Below are 21,120 nucleotides of genomic sequence, written 5' to 3' on the forward strand. Positions count from 1 at the left end.
AACTAAGAATGCCAAGAATGCAAGAGTTTACATGTTATCAAGTTTTACAGAAAAGTGGCTTTTAAAAAAATTCTATCAATTAACAGACTTCTTATTTTACCTGCACACACACTCATTACCTGCTTCTTCTAACGCTATCACTTCATGAAAAGTGATATTTTGGAAAGAGAAATCCCAATGAAAAAAATCCTTTTTCTTTTCAAAGTATCACCTTTCATGAAGTGATAGCATTAGAAGAAGCAGATAAGAATGTCCCACAGTGATCTGACTTCTGCCCAGCTCCTGCCTGACCTGCCTCCTATGGAGTCCTGGAGCATATCAAGCCCAGTCTGTCTCAGGGACTTTAAAATTGCTGGACCCTCTTCCTGGTATGTTCCTTCTCCAAGTTTTTCATACGACATTTCTTCTCATACAACCACATCTCCTGGGTACTTCCTTAACCAACCACGGCAAGTAAGACTCCCCTGATTACCTTCCATTGTATTGCTTTGCGCATTTCCTTAATACTGTTTGGTTTGTCCATTTACATGTTTATTTCCTATTTCTTCCACCAAAATGTGTGCCGTATAAAGTCAAAGACAGTATCTGATTATTCACATCATTGCGTATACTAGTTGCTTAATAAATGTTGATCTCCTACAGAGCAGACTCTTACATACAATTTTTACTAAATAACAAAACTGAGGAATATTTGTAACCTTCCTTTTAAAATATTTAAATTTTTTTTCTATATTTTCATGGCAATATACTCAGTTGCACATCGGAAATATTGATCATGATGAATGATCTTTTATTATGGAAATGGAACTGGGATGGTCCAAAGAATTAAAAGTGGGTGCATCTGGCGCTGCATGTATAGTGATGACATTTTCAAAAGCAACGTATTAGTGCGTTGCTTAATACAATGCAAGTAAACATTTTCAGAAAGGGGTCTTTACCAGATAACGGCCTCAGTATTCAGAGTCTCATTTTCCAAATGGAGAAGAGAGCTCTCTGAAACTGAATTATATTCATGCTTCAGAGAGAAATGAAATCTCTCCATCATGGAAAATGGGTATCAGGTGCTTTTGATTTCCTTTTATCAGCTGCTAATCGGAAGAGATGAGGAGAGAGAAGCAAGCTAATAAAGAAGCTGGCCGTTTCATAGGCAGTTGTATTGTAGGAAGTTTTGTGATTGTTAATTAGATGATGGCCTTGGGAAATACACTGTGAGAGGGAGAAATGGAGGAGACAGTCATGTATTGCAAAGCCTCTCCCTGGGTCCAGAACATCTAAAAGTGTTTATGCTAAAATGTTTTGAGTCATAAGAACTGCATTTTGAACAAGAGACATCTGGCATTTTGAAGATGCTAGAGGACCTTTATACATATAGATCCTCTAGATATTAGTAATGATTTGCATGTATACATTAGTAACTGTTTGTCATCTCTTAAAATCAATAGTTTGGAAAGACCTTACAATGTACATTTGTAATTTGGGAGGGCTGCCAAATAGCTGCCTCCTTTTTCTACCTGGGAGAATTCCTTCCTTCCTGAGTCTTTAGAAGCCAGCGAAGCTAGACACTCAGTCTCCCAGCCTTCTTTGCAGCCAGGGCACAGGCAGAGTTAGTGGCAATTGGGGCCACAGGGCCGGTAGGAACTAGTGCAGATGGAGGTGGCATTGCAGTATGTGTGACAACACATGTATGTCCTCATTGGGTAGCTTGGGTGGAATTCTAGTCATGGTCCATCATAGCCTCCTTTGGCTCTTCCTGATTCTTTCCTCAGGCTTGCCAGCAGTGCTGTGAGCTACCAAAAGATTCTTTTATTTTTTAATAAAGCAGGTAACTTTTTGTTGCTTACACATAAGCACCACAACTAGCTCACTTCAATAAAAGATGCTAACCATGCAGTAGTTAGTAGTGATATTTCATCAAATATATAGTCCCTTTTATGATTAACACAGTCATGTGTTAATGTTACCCAGTACCACGCAAATAATGAGAACTGTATTTAGGAGAACTTATATGTTTGTTTACATTGGTTTCCCAATTCTTTTTTTACTAATAAAAAAATTGTAACTGTAATTTAAAAATTAGAACCTCTTTAGTCAGTGCTATGCTTCACTCTGTTTATAAAGATGTAGCTTTTTTCTTAGAGTTTCATTAAATAGATTTAGTCTATTTAACAATTTTCTGTTGAGTCTGATCATTCTCATTGTATGTTTTAGGAAGTATAAGGAAGCCAAACATTTGCTGCCTCCATCAAGAGGATGGAGGAAAGTTTGGAAGAAAGTCTGGAAGAAAGTTTGGGCAGAACCTGATAAAGGTTAATGTATTACATAGTTAAAAGTCTAGGTGGCTCAACAACTGTTTGTTTATTTAAAATGTTTTATTGGATACTAGCTAAAGCCAGGAATTATAGGGCACTGGAGAGTTAGAACTGAATGATGTTTGGGTAATTCTTCTTTAGGAAACAGCTCTCAGGAGCTGATAGTCTAGGGCAATGGTACTCGAAGTATGGTCCAACAGACCTGTGCCAGCCACAACTGTTACTGGAAAACAATGGATTAAAGAACTTGTATCAGAATGTAAATCATTCCGCACACTGTTTAGTCTAGCTCATGTTTCTCTAGATAAAAGGCTTTGAAAGTTAGTGACTTAAGAACTTGCCCAAAGATGTAAATTATCTCGTCATGGATCATAACAGTTTTGTGGATTGGTTATTTTGAGTAGCAGTAATTCAGTGGATCATAAATATAAAAGACAGGAAATGACAGGTGATTTTATCAATCCATGGAACAGCAAAGTATGACCTCATATTAACATTCGTTTCAAAACAAACATTTAAATTAGTACTTATTATAGGACCCTCATTATCTTCTTTCCATAAGTGAACCTTGCACAGGTGCCATGTACAAAATAATTCGCTGGATTTTGTCAGATTTACAAAAATATCTGAGATAACCTTGGACATCAAGATTTTTAAACCTCCCAAGTGGGAAAAGACATAAAAACAATTGTATTCGAACATCAGATATGGTGAATGATCTGTCATGTTTTTAATAAGAATTATAGCATTTTAGAAAGCTCTGTCCATACAGTATTTTAAATGAATATTGGATAAGGTGACTTTTAATTTTTCTTAGTTTTATATATGGGAGTTAGTAGCTCTCAGTATATTTTTAAACTATTTTCCCCTGATCAAGAGAGAATTAAGAGAATTTTATTATATTACAAAAATAATTATAATAATAAAGGTAAATAATAATAATAAAGGTGACATTAGCTTTTTTGTGCAGAGCTAAGGGGTTATTTCCTAATATTTTCCCATCATTCATTCAAATAAAGCAACAGATCTAAAAACTAAAAATATGTTTTGGATCACAGTTAAACTAGAGATAGCCAAAACTAACCTATGGTATTAGAGGCCAGAAGAGGGCTTATGTTTAGAGGATACTGGCATGGACAAAGCACGAGAGAAACTTCTGAGGTGCTGGAAAAGTTCTAGGCCTGTGCTATGCAAAATGGCAGCCACTAGCCTCTATGGCTATTTAAATGTAAATTAATTAAAGGACAGAGAGCAGAAGCAAGAAGAACTACAGTCCTGCAGCCTGTGGGACAAAAACCACATTCATAGAAAGACAGACAAGATGAAAAGGCAGAGGGCTATGTACCAGATGAAGGAACAGGATAAAGCCCCAGAAAAACAACTGAATGAAGTAGAGATAGGCAACCTTCCAGAAAAAGAATTCAGAATAGTGATAGTGAAGATGATCCAGGACCTCAGAAAAAGAATGGAGGCAAAGATCGAGAAGATGCAAGAAATGTTTAAAACAGATCTAGAAGCATTAAAGAACAAACAAACAGAGATGAACAATACAATAACTGAAATGAAAAATACACTAGAAGGAATCAGTAGAGAATAACTGAGGCAGAAGAATGGATAAGTGACCTGGAAGACAGAATGGGGTAACTCACTGCTGCAGAACGGAATAAAGAACAAAGAATGAAAAGAAATGAATACAGCCTAAGAGAGCTCTGGGACAACATTAAATGCAACAACATTCACATTATAGGGGTCCAAGAAGGAGAAGAGAGACAGAAAGGACCCGAGAAAATATTTGAAGAAATTGTAGTCAAAAACTTCCCTAACATGGGAAAGGAAAAAGCCACCCAAGTCCAGGAAGTGCAAAGAGGCCCATACAGGATAAACCCAAGGAGAAACACACCAAGACACATGATAATCAAATTGGCAAAATTTAAAGACAAAGAAAAATTATTGAAAGCAGCAAGGGAGAAACAACAAATAACATACAGGGGAACTCCCACAAGGTTAACAGCTGATTTCTCAACAGAAACTCTACAAGCCAGAAGGCAGTGTCATGATATACTTAAGGTGATGAAGGGGAAGAACCTACAACCAAGATTACTCTCCCAGCAAGGATCTCATTCAGATTTGATGGAGAAATCAGAAGCTTTACAGATAAACAAAAGCTAAGAGAATTCAGCACCACCACACCAGGTCTACAACAAATGCTAAAGGAACTTCTCTACGTGGGAAACACAAGAGAAGCAAAGGACCTACAAAAACAAACCCAAAACCATTAAGAAAATGGCCATAGGAACATACATATCAATAATTACCCTAAACGTGAATGGATTAAATGCTCCAACCAAAAGACACAGGCTTGCTGAATGGATACAAAAACAAGACCTATATATATGATGTCTAAAAGAGACCCACTTCAGACCTAGGGACACAGTCAGACTGAAAGTGAAGGGATGGTAAAAGGTATTCCATGCAAATGGAAATCAAAAGAAAGCAGGAGTAGCAATACTCATATCAGATAAAATAGACTTTAAAATAAAGAATGTTACAAGAGACCTGGAAGGACACTACATAATGATCAAGGGATCAATCCAAGAAGAAGATATAACAATTATAAATACATATGGACCCAGCATAGGAGCACATCAATACATAGGGCAGCTGCTAACAGCTATAAAAGAGGGAATTGACAGTAACCAAATAATAGTGGGAGACTTAAATACCTCACTTACACCAATGGACAGATCATCCAAAATGAAAATAAATAAGGAAACAGAAGCTTTAAATGACACAATAGGCCAGATAGATTTAATTGATATTTATAGGACGTTCCATCCGAAAACAGCAGATTACACTTTCTTCTCAAGTGTGCACAGAATATTCTCCAGGATAAATCACATCTTGGGTCACAAAGCAACACTCAGTAAATTTAAGAAAATTGAAATCATATCAAGCATCTTTTCTGACCAAAATGCTATGAGATTAGAAATGAATTACAGGAAAAAAAATGTAAAAAACACAAACACATGGAGGCTAAACAATATGTTGCTAAATAACCAACAGATCACTGAAGAAATAAAAGAGGAAATCCAAAAAATACCTAGAGACAAATGACAATGAAAACATGACGATCCAAAACCTATGGGATGCAGCAAAAACAGTTCTATGAGGGAATTTTATAACAGCCTACCTCAAGAAGCAAGAAAAATCTCAAATAAACAATCTAACCTTACAACTACAGGAACTAGAGAAAGAAGAACAAACAAAACCCAAAGTTAGCAGAAGGAAAGAAATCATAAAGATCAGAGCAGAAGTAAATGAAATAGAAATAAAGAAAACAATAGCAAAGATCAATAAAACTAAAAGCTGGTTCTTTGAGAAGATAAATAAAACTGATAAACCATTAGCTAGACTCATCAAGAAAAAGAGGGAGAGGACTCAAATCAATAAAGTTAGAAATGTAAAAGGAGAAGTTACAACAGACACTGCAGAAATACACAGCATGGTAAGAGACTACTACAAGCAACTCCATGCCAATAAAATGGACAACCTGGAAGAAATGGACGAATTCCTAGAAAGGTGTAACTTTCCAAGACTGAACCAGGAAGAAATAGAAAGTATGAACAGACCAATCACAAGCAATGAAATTGAAACTGTGATTAAAAATCTTCCAACAAACAAAAGTCCAGGACCAGATGGCTTCACAGGCAAATTCTATCAAACATTTAGAGAAGAGCTAACACCCATCCTTCTCAAACTCTTCCAAAAAATTGCAAAGGGGGCTTCCCTGGTGGCACAGTGGTTGAGAGTCCACCTGCCGATGCAGGGGATGTGGGTTCGTGCCCAGTCCGGGGGGATCCCATGTGCCGCGGAGCGGCTGGGCCCGTGGGCCATGGCCGCTGGGCCTGCACGTCTGGAGCCTGTGCTCTGCAGCGGGAGAGGCCACAGCAGTGGGAGGCCCGCGTACCGCAAAAAAAAAAAAAAAATTGCAAAGGAAGGGACACTCCCATTCTCATTCTATGAGGCCACCAACACCCTGATACCAAAAGCAGACCAAGATACTACAAAAAAAGAAAATTACAGACCAATATCACTGATGAATATAGATGCAAAAATCCTCAACAAAATACTTGCGAACAGAATCCAACAACACATTAAAAAGATCATACACCATGAGCAAGTGGGATTCATCCCAGGGATGCAAGGATTCTTCAATATATGCAAATCAATCAATGTGATACAGCATATTAACAAACTGAAGAATAAAAACCATATGATCATCTCAATAGATGCAGAAAAGGCTTTTGACAAAATTCAACACCCATTTATGATAAAAACTCTTCAGAAAGTGGGCAGAGGGAACCTGCCTCAACATAATAAAGGCAATATATGACAAACCCACAGCAAACATCATTCTCAATGGTGAAAAACTGAAAGCATTTCCTCTAAGGTCAGGAACAAGACAAGGATGTCCACTCTCGCCACTATTATTCAACATAGTTTTGGAAGTCCTAGCTACGGCAATCAGAGAAGAAAAAGAAATAAAGGAGTATAAATTGGAAAAGAAGAAGTAAAACTGTCACTGTTTGCAGATGACATGATACTATACATAGAGAATCCTAAAGATGCCATCAGAAAACTACTAGAGCTAATCAATGAATTTGGTAAAGTTGCAGGATACAAAATTAATGCACAGACATCTCTTGCATTCCTATACACTAATGATGAAAAATCTGAAAGTGAAATTAAGGAAACACTCCCATTTACCTTTGCAACAAAAAGAATAAAATACTTAGGAATAAACCTACCTAGGGAGACATAAGACCTGTATGCAGAAAAGTATAAGACACTGATGAAAGAAATTAAAGATGATACCAACAGATGGAGAGATATAGCATGTTCTTGGATTGGAAGAATCAGTATTGTGAAAATGACTATACTACCCAAAGCCATCTACAGATTCAATGCAATCCCTATCAAATTACCAATGGCATTTTTTACAGAACTAGAGCAAAATATCTTAAAATTTGTTTGGCACAGAAAACACCCTGAATAGCCAAGCGGTCCTGAGTGAAAAAAATGGAGCTGGAGGAATCAGACTCCCTGACTTCAGACTATAGTATAAAGCTACAGTAATCAAGACAATATGGTACTGGCACACAAACAGAAACATAGATCAGTGGAACAAGATAGAAAGCCCAGAGATAAACGCATGCACCTGTGGTCAACTAATCTATGACAAAGGAGACAAGTATATACAGTGGAGAAAAGACAGTCTCTGCAATAAGTGGTTCTGGGAAAACTGGACAGCTACATGTAAAAGAATTAAATTAGAACACTCCCTAACACCATACACAAAATTAAACTCAAAATGGATTCGAGACGTAAATGTAAGACCAGACACTATAAAACTCTTAGAGGAAAATATAGGAAGAACACTCTTTGACATAAATCACAGCAAGGTCTTTTTTGATCCACCTCCCAGAGTAATGGAAATAAAACAAAAATAAACAAATGGGACCTAATGAAACTTCAAAGCTTTTGCACAGCAAAGGAAACCATAAATAAGACGAAGAGACAGCCCTCAGAATGGGAGAAAATATTTACAAATGAATCAAAGGACAAAGGATTAATCTCCAAAATATATAAACTGCTCATCGAGCTCAATATTAAAGAAAGAAGCAACCCAATCCAAAAATGGGCAGAAGACCTAAATAGACATTTCTCCAAAGCAGACATACAGATGGCCAAGAAGCACATGAAAAGCTGCTCAACATCACTAATTATTAGAGAAATGCAAATCAAAACTACAATGAGGTATCACCTCACACCAGTTAGAATGGGCATCATCAGAAAATCTACAAACAACATGCTAGAGAGGGTGTGGAGGAAAGGGAACCCTCTTGCACTGTTGGTGGGAATGTAAATTGATACAGCCACTTTGGAGAACAGTATGGAGGTTCCTTAAAAAACTAAAGATTGAATTACCATATGATTCAGCAATCCCACTACTGGGCATATACCCAGAGAGAACCATAATTCAAAAAGACACATGCACCCCAATGTTCACTGCAGCATTATTTACAATAGCCAGGTCATGGAAGCAACCTAAATGCCCATCGACAGATGAATGGATAAAGAAGATGTGGTACATATATACAATGGAATATTACTCAGCCATAAAAAGGAATGAAATTGGGTCATTTGTTGAGACGTGGATGGATCTAGAGACTGTCATACAGAGTGAAGTAAGTCAGAAGGAGAAAAACAGATATTGTATATTAATGCGTATATGTGGAACCTAGAAAAATGGTACAGATGAACTGGTTTGCAGGGCAGAAGTTGAGACACAGATGTAGAGAACAAACGTATGGACACCAAGGGGGTAAAGTGATGAGGGGTTGGAGGTGTTGTGATGAATTGGGCAATTGGGATTGACATGTATACAATGATGTGTATAAAATTGATGACTAATAAAACCTGCTGTATAAAAAAATAAATAAAATAAAATTCAAAAATTAAACAGAAATAAATAAATAGAGCAGAAATTACATATGTAATACCCTTGGCAGGTAGATTGCCCATGAATATTTCCAGCCACAGGGAACATCCTCCATCCCAATTAAAAAAAATAAGTAAATTAATTAAAATAACTACAATTAAAATTTAACTTCCTCGGTTGCACTAGCTACATTTGATGTGCTCTGTGGCTAATGAATTGGACAGTGTATAATTATTTTGTCATGGAAATTTTCCATCCTTGTAGAAAGTCCTGTTGGATAGTGTTGTGTTCAGTCTTGGTCTGGCTTGTTACTTGGGTGTACAAATTTGTCAGTAGTCATTGAGTTGTACACTTAAGATTTGTGCACTTTACATGAAAAGATGCTCAGCATCACTAATTATTAGAGAAATGCAAATCAAAACTACAATGAGGTACCATCTCACACAAGTCAGAATGGCCATCATTAAAAAGTCTACAAATAACAAATACTGGAGAGCGTATGGAGAAAAAGGAACCCTCCTACGTTGGTGGGAATTTAAGTTGGTGCAGCCACTATGGAAAACAGTATGGAGGTTCCTCAGAAAACTGAAAGTAGAATTACCATATGATCCAGCAGTCTCACTCCTGGGCATATATCCGGACAAATCTTTATATATATCACCCAGAATATTTCATAACTGCATTCATGAATTAGGTTGATCATTTTGTAGCCCATTAGCCAAACTGCATTTTAGATATTAAATTGACCATCTACTGTCAGCTAAATGTAACAGCTGTAAAGGGTTGTTTCCTTCTTGTGGGATTTCTCATTTCACAGAGAAACTGAGTCACCAATGTTGCAGTCCATCTTCTTATAACAGGCGTGTGAGAGGACAAATGCATTTTATATGCTAAAAGTGAAAATTGCTTTTTGATGTAACGTCACTCAGAGTGAAATATGACCTATAAAAGGATAAGTGCACCATTTTAAGCCTTTGACTAAATGATGATAATTTAATAAGTAATGACTTGGTACTGACAGCTTTCAATTAATCTCTGAAATTGAAAGAAGAAAAAGAATGAATAACCCCAAATGTTAGATAATCAATATTACTTATAGTTAGCTTTATAACGTATGCTTTGCTTACTTTTGACTTGGAATGACTTTATTTCAAATCAGATACTGAGGACGTACTTGGGAAACCTGACTTGGGAGGAACAAAGGGTCTGTCTAGTTTCCTCTCTATCGCCATTCACCTGCTGTTGGAACCGCTTTAGCTCACATCATAGGCAAATAGATTGCACATTCCCCAAGAGGCCTCTCAGTATGGCCAGAAGGAGCTGATTTTGCTCAAATCACAGAAGCATGGAAAGCAAAACTTGATATTGAGAGCAACTTAGAAACAAAAAAAGAACCAATGCTGAACGCCTGGGGCATGCCAACGGTTAACCCAAGGGCAAGAGTAGACCGGTCAAGTCACAATGGAGATAACATTGAGCTTATATGGAATATGATTCAAGATGGCCGCTCCATCATGCACATCTCACAAGTGTGAAAGAGTTCTGCTGTGATGTTGCCTGTCATCAGGGAGATAGTCAGAATGGTCTGCCAATAATCTATTCAATGCATAATCCACCCATCTATCCATTTAATCACCCAGCATGAACCTGATGTTTTTTTTCCCAAACACTTTAATTTGTTAATAGTTTAGTTCTACTCTCCATTCTTTGGGCATAGGTTAAATGTCCATGAAGGACTGTGTACTGGAGATGCTAATGTAATCAGAGAAGTTCTCGCTTTTCATAAGCTTACACTGTCTAGTTCTTACATTAAGAGCACAGCTCGGTTTTTCCAGTTGAGTGAGCTAATAGTGTAAATTATTCTAAAAGCAGCCATATTGCTTTCTTGCTTCTAGGTAATGAACTAATGTTTCAGGGAGTCTTTAGAGTATGTATTAATTTCCTGTGACCACTATAACCAGTCACCACAAACTTGTGTGCTAACAGCAGTAGAAATCTGTTCTCTCCCCATTCTGAAGGCCAGAAGTCTGAAAATCAGTGTCCATGGGCTGAAATTAAGGTCTCACCAGTGGCACACTCCCTCCTGAGCTCCTAGGGGAGGATTTGTTCCCTGCCTTTTCCAGCTTCTGGTTGCTGCCAGCACTCCTTGACTTGTGTCTGCATCACTCCAGTCTTCAAGGCCAGCATCTTCAAATCTCTCCACATGGCCTTCTTCTCTGTGGGTCTAATCTCCCTCTTCCTCCCTCTTAGAAGGACACACATGATGGTATTTAAAGCCCATCTGGCTAAATCAGGATAATCTCCGCATCTCAATATCCTTAACTTAATCACATCTGCAAAATCTTTGCCATGTCAGTTAACATTCACAGGTAACAGGATTTAGAATGTGGATATCTTTCTGGGGGGTCATTTCTCAGCCTCCTGAAGACTCCAAGGAATTAGAGCATTTACCTTTAAAATGTTGTTTATTCTTAGAGAACAGATATTGTGTCTAGCATATTGTTGTTCCACGAAGGCTCATGGACCTCAGCCAACATCAAGTATTACTTATAATTAGCGAAAAATATGAGCAAAACAAAAGTACCTTCTCGGCATCCCTGCATCTGTTTCTGAAAGGGCCTTGAACCTCGGATGCAGCTTCCTAAAACTCCGCATTTTGCTTTTGGAGTAACTGACAAATGCTACCTGAAAGTGTGATACAAGTTAGTTCGGGTGAAGCCATTTAGATTTAAGGTGTCTCAGTTTTTTATACTTGATTAGTCACAGAGGTAGAGAGCCTGCATGACTAATATCTACTCCAGCAGCCTGTATCCCATCACCACATGAATTCCAGGTTACTTGTATGAAGCACTCAAGGCAGACCAGGAATAACCTGCTAAAACCTTAGATCCTGGGTTATCTTCCTGCTAGTAAATCCCTTCACAGTATTTACAAGAAGGTCTGGTTTTGTGAAGGCCAGCACCTCCTTGGCGAAGTCCTAAGGAGGGAGGGAGCTAGAAGTGATAGACCTACAGTTAATTCTCTTTTCCCCACACATGTGTTATGTTTTAGATTTATAGAATATTCACTTTTGAAACTTTATCATCTGGAGGTCAAGTATGTAAATAAATCAGAGAATCAAATTATTTTCTTAGGTCCATCCTGAAACGATTGCTGGTGTATGTCTGTTCTCTATAACAGGAGTGTAGAGCAAACAGCAAAAATGAAAGGCAACCATGTAAGAGCAAGGGTTGTGGGCATAATGTCTGCTGTTTGAACAGAACCTGGTATATTTGCTTATACTAAAGATGCCTCAGAGACTTCAGCTAAGAGAATGATCATCAGTGTGTGTGATTTATTTATGAGATATTTAGATGCCTTTATTGCATGAGATTAAAAACAATTAAAAACCTACTTCTATCTGATGAATGAGAGAATTGACTTGGATCAAATAATGGGACTCCTATTTTTATTTCTGGGCAGGTCTGCTTTAGTTTCACAGTTCCCTTTGTTATGGAGACAATAGTACAAGTAAGATGATTCTCTTTCACTGTTTATTTGGCTTTTGCACAGAAGAAAGAGTGTATACTTGGCACCTAGTATTTACCATCTGTCTGCTGGTTTCCTTGCTGTGAACAGATTCACAGTAACGTGTGGGTGTGTGGAGAGGAAATCGTTATTAGAATCCTTTCTAAGAAGGTCAACTCTGTGTGGCATCTGAATGCCCTTGGGTGGTAAGGGTTGGCTAACACATTGCTTTATTCAGCTCTCCTTGCTCTGTGCCTTAAGGACACCTGCTCATCATAAGACCCCTGCTGGCCTCCAACTTGGCTTCATATCTTTGAAGGTAGGATTTAAAGTGAGGACAAAAGGGCAGGATCTGAGTAGCTACTTCCAATGTTGACCTAACATTTTTCTAAGTATTGCTTTCGGGAAAAGAAAGAGGGAGGATTTTTTTCTCTGCTGGATCATTGGGATCCTACTTAGTGCTGCTTGAAGAGGTGGACATATCGAAGATGCCGTGCAAGATTTCCAGAGACCTCCAGGTCTTAACTGGTTGCCTTATCATCCCCTTCAACAAAGACCTTTGCCCTTAGCAGCTGTGCTCATGATGGAGCCTGGCATTTTGTAGAGCACCTTAGGGTTTTAAAAGCAATTGTATAGACGTTATCACATTTGCTCTTGGAATAATCCTCTGAAGTCATTTGGACAGGTATGAATCTTCAATTTATAGATGAGAAAATTGAAGCTAAGACAGGTCAGGCAACTTGCCCAGAGTCATGTCATTCTTCTTTTTTCCCATTGGTAACAGATATTTTTTAGAAGTTTTTTTTTTAATTGAAGTATGGCTGATGTACAATATTATACAAGTTACAGGTATACAATACAGTGATCCACAATTTTTAAAGGTTATACTCCATTACAGGTATTTTGCAATATTGGCTATATTCCCCGTGTTGTACAATATGTCCTTGTGGCTTATTTTCTACATGATGGTTTGTACTTCTTAATCCCCTACCCCTATCTGGCCCCTTCCTCCTTCCCTCTCCCCAGTGGTAACCACTAGTTTGTTCTCCATTTCTGTGAGTCTGTTTCTTTTTTGTTATGTTCACTAGTTTGTTGTATTGTTTAGATTTCACATATAATTGATATCATACAGTGTTTGTCTTTCTGTCTGACTTATTGCACTTAGCATAATACCCTCCAAGTCCATCCATGTTGTTGCAAATGGCAAAATTCCATTTTTTTATGGCTGAGTAGTATTCTATTATATATATGTACACCACATCTTCCTTATCCATTCTTAATCAACAGAGTGGAGGTTGCTCATTACTTTGAGAGCTTAATCCAAAAGTCTTACAAGTTTCCCCCACTATGAGAAAGTAGAGCATTCCTGTGAAACCTTTCACAAACCAAAATGGCATAAAGCAAAGAAGCAGCTACCTCAGGACACATCTGGCTAACAAATGCACAGAATAAATCAAGATAAAGCACACATGCTCACAGACACAGTTCAGAGCTCTGGTAGCTGGGTGCTGAGATGCTGAGTACAGTTCCTGGGGAAGGAGCTTGGGTGCCCTGCTTGTGGGGTGGACAGCTGCTTCTATAACAATTCCCCTGCGAAACAGATGCTGAATGCTATTTTCATCTTTGGCTTTTTTTGTAAAAGTGAAAATCCTCTTCAGATTTCTTTTGACTAGAGATAACAGTTACTAACAGAGGTCTTTCTTAAAGCAAAGTGGCGTAGGACAAACTTTCAAAAAAATTTAAAAAGCCGGGGTACCTGTGTTAACCATTACAAGCATATTGAAATTCCCTCAGGGACCTTGTGGATAACATAAGTAAGTGAAGTTTGGTGGGGTATGAAAAAGAATGGTGGTCTCAAGGGTGATCTAAATGAGGGTGCGCAGTTCTACAGGGTGTTTTCTTGTCTGTCTCTCCCTTCTTTCCCTTTTCCTTCCTCCCTCCCTCCCTCTGTTCTCTGTCAGAAATACTGGAGCCTTCTGGGTCTCATGGAATCATACATTTGTCACTCCTGTCTTTGAACTTTGTAGACAGTTTGAAGTACATAAATTTGTAAAACGATGGTTATCCGGCAGGGGATCTTGCATGAATAAGGTTAACTAGAGGCTGATTGGTGGTACTCTTTGGCAGTATAGTCTGTGATAGATATGTCCGAAGTGACAGGGAAAAGATTTTGATGGGTCTGCCCAAGACCTTATGTTGGTTCAGTTGCAGAGGCTGAGCTGTATGGCACCTGAGAGACCATCTGTTGATACTTAAATTCTCATTTTCAAGCATTTCAGAGGGTGTGGGTTCTAGCAGTTATCTACTACCACAATACTGCATAACAGACACAAAACCTCAGTGTCAGGCTGCAGTAAATGTTTATTGCTTATGGGTCTTGGATCATCCAGGGGTCTGCTCAGCAACTCTGATGATTTTGGCTGGCTGTTGGCTGATCTTGGCTGGCCTCAGATGGGAGCGTTGGCAGCTCAGTGCTGCTCCTCTTGTCTCATTTCCCAGCAGGCTAGCTGAGGCATGTTCCCAAGGTGAGGGTCAAGTGCAAGAGTCCAAGGGGAAACAGACGAGGTCTCTCAAGACCTAGCCTTGGAATCGTAAGCTGTTACTCTGTTGGACAAAGCAAGGCACCTGGGGTGAAGAAATATACCTCACCTTAGGGAGCAACTCCAAAGTCACATGGCAAAAGATATGGGTAAAAGGAGGGTAATTACTAGCTAATGGCAGTATTACTAAATTTATCAATCACAGTTTCTAACAGGTTAGGAATAGAAATAAGATAGAAACAGGTCTCTTGCTCCACTCCCAAATTAATGGCTTTCATATAATTTCCAGAGAATCTCAATTTGTCTTAGACATGCCCCTCCCCACAAATAAGCCCCGGGTATTTAGAGCCTTATGTTCTTACCAACAAAGAACATTAATAATTTCCCTCTAGACTCAATATTTGGAAATTGTTTTGTAATTTGTAAGAGTTCTTCATTACTTGTCTCTTTAAAAATATGAAACATGTACAACTGCCAAACAGAACTTCTGGTTGGTATGAGATACTGAACTTAGCAAAAGCTAACAACAGTAAAGACCATCCATCACTGCTTCACTTAGCTTGGACCTGTGTTTTCAGGCGTAAATGCCCAATCGTGGACAGGCCTTAGTGATTCCCGTTTCTTCACTGATTCAAGGTTGAGAGTCGTGGTGACAATATATGCTTCTATCTTGAGCATTTTCTTATAACCAGACCCCTTTGAAGACAAAACATCCTTCCCTGCCATCAGTCACCCAATCTGGGGTTCCCTCAAATTAGGCTTGGAAAATTACTGATTACAGTTGTACCTCGGAAGTATTGTGGGTGTGGTTCCAAGCTATTGCAATAAAGCAAATCATATGAATTTTTCAGTTTCCCAGTGCATATAAAAGATATGTTTATGCTTTACTACAGTCGATTAAGTGTATAATAGCATTATGTCTATAAAAACAACGTATATACCTTTAGAAAATAATGCTGTTGGAAAAATGGCTCTGATAGACTTAATGCAGGGGTGCCATGAACCTTCAATTTGTAAAAAATGCAATTTATCTGTGAAGTGCAGTAAAGTGAAGCACAAGAAAATGAGGTATGCCTGTATTCATAAAATGTTGATTATTCAGTCTCAATCACAAAGGTCATTATCCGAACCCTGCTAACAAGTTGAGGCAGAGGTACAGGTTCATATTAAACACTGTCAGGTAGCTTTTGGAAAAAGACTGTTTAAAAATCAAGAGAAAGGGTAGGATAAATTAAAATAGCACTCTCTTGGGCAGATAATTTAGTTCAACTGTTTCTGAATTTCTGGGGATTCTAAATTCAACTTCCATAAAATATGCCAAGGGTGGTGGTAGAAGTTTTATCAATTGCAGCTTAATACTGTATTTCACAAGCATAAATTGTGCCCCAAATGTGTACATGTTTCCTTTTATCACTGTATTTCAGAAAAGGTCAAATATGGTGATCATTTTACCCAGCTGGAATATTTGGTTCTTTGTATGATTCTAGCTAAGTAGGGAAGGCAGTGAGCACTTAGAAAATGGTTGCAAGCTGTGATTAAAAAAGACAAAAACAAAAAACAAAAAAGGCTTGGGTTGATGCAATTGCAGAAAGAAGAAATTTTTGGCGAGATGTGGCATCGTGGTATTTGAGGGACTTCGCATATATTACAAGAGTATTGCAAATAATGGATAAAAGTACTTGAGTGTTTGTGAGAGGAAGATTAATCCCTAATGATAACTTTTAAAAGTTATCATTCACTTCTTAATTGCAATTATAGGAGTTAGAGCAGTGCTGTCTAATAGAGCTTCCTGCTTTGATGAGGATGTTTTATATCTGTGCTGACAATACAGTAGCATTAGCCCTATAAGGTTAATGAGCTTCTCCATGTAGCTAGTACAGATGAAGAAATGAATAATCTTAAAAAAAAAAAGGTTTATTGAGGTATAACTGACATATTAATACTCCCCACATTTAAAGTGTATAATTTGATACATGTTGACATACATGTACAACTATGAAACCATCAACATCAATCAAGACAGTGAACATTTCCACCCTCAAAAGTTTTCTTGTGGCCTTTTTTAATCTCACTTTCTCACTCATTCCCCTCCCTTTCCAGCCCTACCTCTGTCCCCAGGAAACCTCTGATCTTATTTCTGTCACCATATATTAGGTTGCATTACCTACAGTTTTATATACGTGAAACCATAACAGTATGTATACTTTGTTGGTCTGGTTTCTTTCACTCAGCATCATTATTCAGGTTCATCCAAGTTGCAGCATGTATCAAGAGCTCATTCCATTTTATTGTTAAGCAGTAATCTGTAGTATGGATACAACAACAGGTGGTTTATACATTTAGATGTTGATGGACATTTGTATTGTTTCCAGTTTTTTGGCTATTACCAATGAAGCTGCTGTGAATAGGCATGCATAAGCCTTTGTGTGGACATATGCTTTGACTTCTCTCGTGAGTGAATACTCAGAGGAAATCACTGGATCGTATAGCAAGCATATGTTTTAAGAAACTGCCAGACTGTCTTCTAAAGCACTTATACCATTTTACATTCCCCCAGGAATATATGAGAGTCCCAGTCCTTCCACATCCTTAACAAGACCTGATATGATTAATCTTCTTATTTTGTTTTCTTGCCTCATTGCTCTAACTGGACTCTCTAGAATGATGTTGAATAGATGTGGTGAGAGAATACATCCTCGTCTTGTTCTTCATCTTAGAGGAAAAAACAATAAATTCTTTTATTTTTAAATATGGTGTTAGCTCTATATTTTTCATAAATGCCCATCATCAAGTTAGGCAGTTCTCTTTTATTCCAAGTTTGCTGAGATTTTTCATCAGGAATAGATCTTAGATTTTGTTAATGCTCTTTATGCATCTATTGAGAATATAAGTTTTTGGCTTATTAATAAGATGAATTACATTGATTTTTTTCAAATGTAAACCAACCTTGCTTTTCTGAAATAAATCCTGTTTGACCATGATGTATCATCATTCCAATATACTGTTGGATTCATTTGGTGAAATTTTCATTAAAATTTGTACATCTGTGTTAATGATGATCGTTGCTGTGTAGTATCTCTACTGGGTTTTGGTAACAGTGATGTTTGCTTAATACGAGTTGGAAAGGATTCCTTTATTTCCATTTTTCTGAAAGAGTTTGTATAGAATTGATATTGGTTCTTATTTTAAGTGACTGAAAAAGTTCACCAGTAAAGTTATCTACACCTAGAGTTTTCTTTGTTGGAAAGTTTTAAATTACAAATTTTGATTTCTCTTATAGATATAGTGCTGTTATTGAGTGGGCTTTGGTAGTTTGTGTCTTTCAAAGAATTTACCATTTCATCCAAGTTCACAAATTCATTGTCAGAAAATTGTTCATAACATTTTTATTATCTTTTTACAATTTTAAAATTTGTAGTGATACCTCCTCTGTCATTTTTATATTGGTAAATCAAAAATCATGATTGGTAAATTGTGTCATATCTTTTTGTCCTGATCACTCTTGCTGTCTGTTATCAATTGTGTCAATCTTATTAAGAACAAGATTTTTTTTAATATATCTTTATTGGAGTATAATTGCTTTACAATGTTGTGTTAGTTTCTGCTGTACAACAAAGTGAATCAGTTATATTATACATATATCCCCATATCCCCCCCTTCTTGAGTCTCCCTCCCTATCCCACCCCTCTAGATCATCACAAAGCATAGAGCTGATCTCCCTGTGCTATGCAGCAGCTTCCCACTAGCCATCCATTTTACATTTGGTAGTGTATATGTGTCAGTGCTACTCCCTCACTTCGTCCCAGCTTCTCCTTCCCCGCCGTATCCTCAAGTCCATTCTCTATGTCTGTGTCTTTATTCCTGCCCTGCCACTAGGTTCATCAGTACCATTTTTTTAGATTACATATATGTGAGTTAGCGTACGGTATTTGTTTTTATCTTTCTAACGTACTTCACTCTGTATGACAAACTCTAGGTCCATCCACCTCAATGCAAATAACTCAGTTTCAAAGAACCAGATTTTTATTTTATTCATTTTTCTCCATTGTTTTTATGCTTTCTATGTATTGACTTCCACAGTGATATTTATTATTTACTGTCTTCCACTTTGAGTTTTATTGCTCTCCTTTCCCTAGTTTTGTTAAGGTAGAAGGTGAGGTCATTGCTTTGATACCTTTATTATGTTATTTTATTAATAATTTACCTATAAAGAAGCCTCCTAGGTACTATTGTAGTGGCATCCCACAAATTTTTGTGTGCTTTTTAAAACATTTTTATTTACTTCTGAGTATTTTCTAATTTCCCTTTTGATTTCTTCTTTAACTCATGGTTTATTTAGAAGTATGTTATTTAGTCTCCAAATACTTAGGGACTTCCCAGAGATTTTTGTTATTGTTTTCTAACTTAATTTCATTACAGTTAGATAACATACTTTGCATGACTGAATCCTTTTAAAATAATTGAGACTTGTTTTATGACTCAGAATATAGCCTTATTTGGTAAGCATTCTGTGTTTTCTTGACAAGAATATTTATTCTGCCGTTTCTGGTTAAAGTATTCTATAAACGTTAATTAAGTCAAACTGGTTATTAGTGTTGTTCAAGTCTTCTATATCTTTACTGATTTTCTGTCTACTTATTCTATTACTTACTGAGATAGCATTGTCTTTCTACAATAATTATAGGTTGTGGATTAATAAAAGATTTGTATATTTTTTTCAGTTCTGTTAGTGTTTGCTTGATATAGTTTGAAACTCTTTTTAGATGTATAAACATTTAGTACTGTTAAGTCTTGTTGAGTGTTCCCTTTTATTGTTATGAAACTACAGTTTCATTCTTGGTAATATTATTTGCTCTGAAGTCTACTTTGTTTGGTATTAATATAACACTTTAGCTTTCTTTCAATTAGGTTCAGCATATCTTCCATTCTTTACTTTCAATTTATTTGTGTATTTACCTATAAAATGTATTTCTTATAGGCAGCATATAGTTGGGTGTTGCTTTTTTATCCAGTATGACATCTCTGTCTTTTAATGGGTATTTAGGCCATTTACATTTAATGTGGTTAGGTTTAAGCCTGTCATCTCTTGCTATTTTTTATATATTTCCTGCTGCAGAGTGTTCTTTTTTCTTTTTCTTTTTGGAGGGGGCTGTCTCAAAATACCTTTATTTCACCTTCAATTTTGTAATATATTCTTTTGGATGGAGAATTCTAAATTGGTAGTTCTTTTTTCCTTTAACTGCTTTAAAGATTTTACTCCACTGTGTTCTTGTTTGCATTCTTTCTGATAATAGATACAATGTCATCCTCATCTTTGCCTCTCCATAAATACTGTGTCTTTTCTTCCCACAGGCTTTTGCTAAAATTTCTCTTTATCACTATTTTTCAGCAATATCATTATGATATATCTTGGTGTAATTTTAAATTTTTTGTGTTTGGGCTTCATTGAGCTTGCCAAATCTGTGGATATAGTTTTCATTGAGCTTGGAAAATGTTCAGTCATTATACATTCAGATATTTTTTCTGTCCTTTATTCTACATCCTTTCCATTGGTGAATCCACATACACTTATTTTAGGAAATTGTTCCACAAGTCACTGGTATGTTGTTGTTAATTTATTTGGTATCCTTTCTCTATGTGTTTCATAGTTTTAAAACAAATATCTTCCTTCCTTCCTTCCTTCCTTCCTTCCTTCCTTCCTTCCTTCCTTTCTTCCTTTCTTCCTTTCCTTCTTTCCTTCCTTATTGGGTCTTCATTGCTGCACACAGGCTTTCTCTAGTTGCAGCAAGTGGGGGCTACTCTTCATTGTGGTGCTCATGCTTCTCATTGCGGTGGCTTCTCCTGTTGTGGAGCACAGGCTCTTGGCATGCGGGGTTCAGTAGTTGTAGCCCTCAGGCTCTAGAGCACAGGTCAGTAGTTGTGGCACACGGGCTTAGTCGCTCCGCAGTATGTGGGATCTTCCCAGACCAGGGCTTGAACCCATGTTCGTGGGTTTGGACCCATGATTCTTAACCACTGTGCCACCAAGGAAGCCCATGTGTTTCCTTTTTAATAGTTTCTACTGCTGTGTCCCAAAGTTCATTAATCTTTCATTCTGTAATATTTAATATGATGATAATCCCATCAATTGTGTTTTTCATCCCACACATTGTATTCTTTATCTGTAGATGATTGATTTGGGTCTTTTTCAAACATATGGAATGTAGTATAATCACTGTTTTAAAATTCTTGTCTGCTAATCCTAATATGTGTCAGTTGTGCA

The sequence above is a fragment of the Tursiops truncatus genome, chromosome 15, assembly GCF_011762595.2.
Source record: "Tursiops truncatus isolate mTurTru1 chromosome 15, mTurTru1.mat.Y, whole genome shotgun sequence".
NCBI lineage: Eukaryota > Metazoa > Chordata > Mammalia > Artiodactyla > Delphinidae > Tursiops > Tursiops truncatus.